Here is a 6,000-nt window from a genome sequence, read left to right on the forward strand (position 1 = left end):
CACCAGTTTAGTCCTGTGGCAGAAAGTTCCCCCCCAGTTGTATAATCTGTCTAATAATAGGTGAACCATGTCAAATGCAACACTGAGATTCAATATTTTGCCACTGACTGTGTTTAAATAGATGTCTCTAACAAGGGCAGCCTCAGTGCTCTGGCTTCTTCAAAATACCGACAGAAAAACTTCAGAGTTGTTGTCCTGGGCCAAGAATGTGTTCAGCTGTAGATTTTAGGACAGAAGACACTAAGTGTTGGATGTCGAGGTTTTATTTAAAGGTCGTCCAACTTCTGACAAAAGTATGAGATAAAAACACTCAAGTCCTGCAGCTTTGGCTGCAACAGAAATTTTGTAAGAGTAGATGACATGATATCAGTAAACTCCGTTTCTCATATGTGTGCAGTTTTAAATGCCACTGAAAAGTTATCCAAGCAGCTCCTTTACTCCATGTTTGGTACCAATGGACCCTGCTCTGGCTGTTATCGCGAAGCAGTCTTGGACCCAAGGGAGAAGCTGAAGGTTCAGTATGCTCAAGGACACTTAAGCCAGGCAGCAGACATTTGGCGTGCTCAGGGATCAAACCTCAGAATTTCAACTCACAGGTAATTGGCTTCTTGATTCTCCTCTCGGGTGGCCACTGGGCGAGATGTATGCGCTGCACGTCCTCAGGTGTTTCCGTGGTTACATCAGCCAGCCTGTCAGAGGTATACACATTTGGGCTTTTCTTCATCACGACCGGCGAAGATGAAAGTGCTCCACATGATGCACGTTTCAGGAATCTTTATTCTTCTTCTGTGGTAGTAGGTGCTTTCAACTGACTTTAAAGGTCATCTCTTGTGATGGTACATCTCTTGACAAAAGCAGTTCATGTGCGAAATGTGTGCAGTTGCCGCGGTTTCCATTGAGCTCTGTTCTCATTGTGATACCAGAAAAAACTTCAGGTGTAGTTCATTGCTAGATTAATTTAAATTTCTGCCTGTACATATGTATTTGCATGCAAATGTGATGATTTCACTTTAATAAATCCCACCTCCATCACTTTCTCTGCATCATTTCCCTCCTTCTGTGCTCATAAACCCCAAAAGAGTTCACTTCCTAAATCCTTTATGCAAAAGGCTAAAAATCATCACCTGAAGTATCTCTGCAATAATAAATCTCAACAGTAGATGAACCTTTTCATTTATTAATCTGTGCACTGAGCGAGATAATTAAATCTGAGACACTGAAACACTGAAAGGTTGAATGTTATCCAGCGAATATTAATCTTGTCCTGAGAGTTTTATGTTTATATGTTGTGTTGTGTTATGTGATGACACAATGATAAACTATTTGCATGTCATAAAGCAGTGCTGTGATCTTGTGTGCACTTGATGGAATAGACTTTTCCTGGAAAAAACAGCCTCCAGCATTTTATTTCTCACATTAAACTCAGTTCTCTTCCTTTCTCACATAGATCAACAGCACAGGGAGCAAAAAGACCTTTCTGTTGGTCGCTCAATTTCCACCTCTGCAGGCAGCTTTCAGCTAGTACCAGTGCATCTTGACAAGTGCAGAGAAATATATGCAGCCAGAGGATGGGATTTACACATCGGTAGATCAACTCGCTCCATTTACTGTATGCAGGGAGTAGAGCTGCTCACATAAGTGCAACAGACTGAAGCACAAATGGTGCTCACTTCCCTCAGATCCAGGTGTTAATCTGCTGGTGGCCCAAAGCCAGGGCTGCAGTGAAAGGTAAACACTTCTGAGCACACTTATAATAATTAGGACCATTATTGATGTAAATGACATGAAAATTAAACATTTCCTCTCTAGATTCTCAGTCTAATCCAGAACTACTGTAATAGGCTGCTCCCTGATAATCAGCCAAACATGAGTTGATGAGAAGAGTCTCAGGCCTTGTTCAGACCTGTCGTTCACACCCACCTTTGGTGATTGATGACGAGTGGACAGCTCTAAGTACAGGTGTGAACGCAGCCAAGACGCATTGAGGAGGCATTTGAGATCTGATCACTCAGACCTGGTATTAACCTGTCTTCAGTGATCCGATCATAATTGGTCAGAGTTAAGTTTGTCTGTTCACACCTAACCTAACCCACTTAACAGTGTCAATTCAAATGTGTCCAGGGCTGCAGTGAATGACTGTCTACTAAACTGACGTCCTCTGCCACAGTCTGATTAGATGTGTGAACTGACGCACTAAGAGCTGACCATGAGAGCAGATCACCCATGTTAACACCAGATCAAGTTGACCAAGTTTTGATTGGTCGGTGGGTCACAGAAAAATAAACAAATAAACTGCACAGGAAGTAGCGACACCACATGTCAGCAGGGAATCCAAAGTGTGGGATCATTTCCAGAGGCAAAACGGACGGCCTCAAAAAGGTGACATGCAAACTCTGCAGGCAAACATTCACCTATTATTATCATCATTCGTTGACCTCAAACATGCCTTATCATATCAAACATGTAATTCGCCTAATGTTAGCCACTTAGCACGGCAGCTTGCTCCAACAACAGATTGCTTGGATAAATATTCGCTATTGGACTTGTCCAAGTGTTCCTGGGAACTTGGGAACCTAAGTGACCTCGCTCACTGTATGTTTGTGCACTTCTCTCTATATTGAGTTGGTGTTAAGTTCATATATTGTTTGATGTTTTGAAATACATCAACAGAATCTTCAGTCTCATTTAATTTAAATAAATAAATTAATATCAAAGATGCAATTACTAGTGGAATAGGAAAATGTTGGGTTGTGTTCAGCCCTAATTAAAAAAAAAAAAAATCACTTTTACCATGACCACAAATCACTTGGGGAGTCACTTTTCCCTTCTCTGATGGTAGAAGGATGTTTGTGAGAAACAAGAGCAGTTATTGAACGTGATGGTGCTGCCTCCCAGCAGCTTCTCCTGCCAGCTGGATATGGCATCATTCATCATTTCCTGCGGGGTTTATTGCAGCTTGTAACTCTGCTGCGCCCTCATCAGTGACAGCAGGGCCAGATATGGTAATGTCAGACAATCAGTACTCCTACCACCTCTGTTACTGACATGGTCATTATCTGCAGTCTGAGCACAGAGGTTGAGAGGGCCAGAGGCTGGACAGCTAGGGGCCGTCTTCTCCCATCATCTCGCCAACACGCAGCTGACATCGACTGAGACAGAAGGAGGGAAAATTCATGGCAAGGCAGCTGAACACAAGGAGATTAGAGATTCCGTTTCTTTATCAGTCACATGTATCTGCCTAATGTTTTCTGATAAAGTGAAAGAGTTTTAAGCTTTTTCTATTCTGACAAAAGCCAGACATACTACATGTGTTGAATTATGGTTTTTCAAATTTAAGAGACGTCTGCTTACAACAATGAACACTGATTTCTAGATTAATACTGACCTGTCACAACAGAACACTGGAAAATCCTCCTGAAAAACATTGTTTTTGTGTGTTTCTGCTAAAGTTAAAGGGCCCTTTAGCCATTATTAGCATAAAACACCCAAATCCGCGACTGAATTGTTGGCAGTCAAGTTGCATTATGGGTAATGTAGGTGCAGGTTTTCAGGAGAAAGAAAATGCATGGAATAAAAAAAGATATCTCAGTTTCTGCTCCAGCAGTGTTGATCCACCAGTGTTATATCAGTGTAACACTAACTCAGTTGAGTTTTAAAATGATCAGATTAATTCATGAACACTGTTTTGTTTGCCATTGGTTTTTGATACAACAAGGTAATTGATACTTCAGCTGAGGTAAATAAATAGTTTTCAGATTGACTTTTTCAGTTTGTTTGTTTTCCTCCTCCTTTTGTGCATAGATTCATTTCAGTGCGGTTGATTATCTTGACAATGAATCAATGAGAGCTGAAATAAACTGGCTCTTTCATGTAATTATGAAAGAGCGAGAAGATAATACTGTAAATCTATTTTTCTATTCTTGTGCAGTAGCTCTACTGATTTTTGTCACTTTTTATCCATCGGAACCTAAATGTTTTTCTCTTGGAGTTTTTTAAATTTTTATTAATGTGTACAGTAGAGGATCTCTGTGGTGATTAATGTAGAAGGAACAATAAGTATGTCACAAATGTGTAGACTGTAGCTCATTAGTATAACGCGCATTTCACAATATTATGTCCTATTTCAAAGAATTGTCTTCATGTGAATTTAGCACATCTTCAGTCTCCTGTAGATTTGATGAAATGAAACTGTTGTTGTAAATAAATAATTTCTATGATATCTTTTAAGCTTAAGAGTGGCCGTGTGGATGTGACTTGATTTGCTACGTTTTTTTTTTGTTTGTTTTTTTTAATATTACAAATTTAGGTCAACTTTCTCTCTTCCTGACCTTTACTATATAATATAATAAGATAAAATATATATAAAATAAATACATAACAAACTTAAAAATTAAGTCCTTGGTCTTCACAACATCCAAAATTTGGACATTGTACTCATTTCCTTTTCTTTTTTTTTTACCGTTGTATCAAAACATTTTTCTTTATCTTCACTGTCACAAACATCTCTGCAGCTCTGATGTCTGCTTTGTTTGATGAATGTAGACTTTATTTTGTGTGTAACATGATGCTGGCTTTGTCAACTCCTTTGCAAAAGTGGTCTGTGACCTATTTACCTGTTTAAATAAAGGTTTAGTTAAAAAAAAAAAGAATATACTCACTATAAGCTAGAGTGCAGTAAAAGAGACAGAAAGCAAAACTTGCCTTAGAGACTCTGTTCAGACCTCATTAAGCCTGATTCAGCAAAATTCAGGAAACCCTAACAGGCTCCTCACAAACAAATAAACAGACCTCCTATAGTCTAATGAGAGCAATAACATGTTCACAGCTGAACACACAGTGAGCTTCATTAAATTAATCAGCTTGTTGCTGCTGCATTATTCTGACTATAGTGCTGCGTTACCCTGAGCTTTGTTTATCATGAATGAGAGGTAGTGCTGCGTTAGTCCAAGAGAGTGACCTTTCCTAAAACACATATTCATCCCCAGCCACTGTAATACCCTATAGCGGACCACTCACAATTCAAGCTGTTCAATTCCAAATGTCCAAAAGTGTTGCACTCTATTATTGTGAGGGGAGGGGGGGCTCTGTCTTTCCACTGAGCTTATCGAACCGTGCAGACAGAGAAAATTATGCCATATCTCCCTCTGGCAGGGGAAAAAAGAAGCAAAGAGCTTAAATATATTTCAGCTTTTCTATACTTGTTATCAGCGTTGAGTTGTATGGATACAGTCAACAGTTTAAACGTAGGAGGTGGAGAGCTGATTTTGGTGTCATGAAAGACAAACCAAACAGTCATTATGATGCTGAAATGTGCCCTGTACAGTAAATCATAAACACTGGAAGCATGTGGATTGTTTTTAGTCTGATACCCATTGCTTTTATTTCTCGGGGCCACAACTGTGACACCCGGTGCTGCCGTCTCTTTCGCTCTAGCAATTGCATCAAAGCTCTAAGTTAGATGCAAATGAGGCTGGAAACTATAATGCACACACAGGTAGCTGAATATAGCCAGGTGAGCCGGCGACAAAGAGATTCTCAAGCAGACTCAGGTGCCGCAAGTGAGATATGAGCAGGCGAGAGAAGCACGACAGGGAAGCTTCCTGTTCCTTTTTCTAACCTTGAGACCACAGTCTGGGATATTCAGGCTCTAATTAGTGCTTATAGATTCCAGACTTGAATGTACCCCTGCGTCCTGATAAATTCTGCAACACTGTATTTTGCACAGATGAACCTGCTTTGGGGTTGCAGCAGCTGGCTCGCTGATCCATGCGCTAATTGAGTGAGAACGCAGAGGGGCAAGGCAGGGGTGACGCTATAATTACTTTATTGACTTCTTTACGCTCTCGGCTTTATGTCGGAAGAATGGTTGTGGAAGAAGAGTCTCGTATCCTAACATGAAAGGCCCAGAAACAATTGGTGCCTCAGCTTCACGTGTTCATTCAGCAGCCTGGTTAATAAAACAGCATGAGATAAACAGGCTGGCTGACACATCATTTGTCA

At 40.4% G+C, this 6,000-nt stretch overlaps 1 long non-coding RNA gene across 2 annotated transcripts in view; it reads left to right on the forward strand.

The window, feature by feature from the left end:
• Nucleotides 1–5,368, forward strand: part of LOC139614509 (uncharacterized) — a 10,222-nt gene extending 4,854 nt beyond the window's left edge. For both annotated transcript variants that reach the window (XR_011687068.1, XR_011687067.1), the window contains exon 3: nt 3,063–5,368. This is a non-coding gene — a long non-coding RNA (uncharacterized lncRNA). The remainder of the gene's footprint in view (nt 1–3,062) is intronic.
• Nucleotides 5,369–6,000: the final 632 nt, after the last annotated feature.

The sequence above is a fragment of the Trachinotus anak genome, unplaced genomic scaffold (assembly GCF_046630095.1).
Source record: "Trachinotus anak isolate AG129_WGS33_773 ecotype Australia unplaced genomic scaffold, CSIRO_AGI_Tana_v1 ptg000034l, whole genome shotgun sequence".
Taxonomy (NCBI): Eukaryota; Metazoa; Chordata; class Actinopteri; order Carangiformes; family Carangidae; genus Trachinotus; species Trachinotus anak.